This window comes from Xyrauchen texanus, chromosome 18 (genome assembly GCF_025860055.1).
Source record: "Xyrauchen texanus isolate HMW12.3.18 chromosome 18, RBS_HiC_50CHRs, whole genome shotgun sequence".
In the NCBI taxonomy this organism is placed as follows: domain Eukaryota; kingdom Metazoa; phylum Chordata; class Actinopteri; order Cypriniformes; family Catostomidae; genus Xyrauchen; species Xyrauchen texanus.
Window position 1 is genome coordinate 34276253 of NC_068293.1, and position 386 is coordinate 34276638.

Below are 386 nucleotides of genomic sequence, written 5' to 3' on the forward strand. Positions count from 1 at the left end.
TCATGATCAATGGGGGGTGCTATATAGTTTGAGTTATGAATTACCAAAAGTGCTCTAGGCAAAACAAATCCACATACTAAAATATAAGGAAAGGAATGAACTGTGTGCAACAAAGATATTTAAATCAGCACATTAAAACTTTAGTGTACAAAGCACAGTACACAGGAAAAATATAGGATATTTCCCTTCTGGTTGAAGACACCAGTTGCAGCTATGTGAATTTCTTGAGATTTTCTCTGGATGTCTATGTCAGTGCTATCTGCTACAATGTTTGGTCAGTAATTCTCTATTATAATTGAAAAAGAACAAAATCCTCACACAGTAGCTGATGTATTATTGTAGTATAGTAATGATATTTCCCTCTAAACTGAGGAAAAGCCATTGGG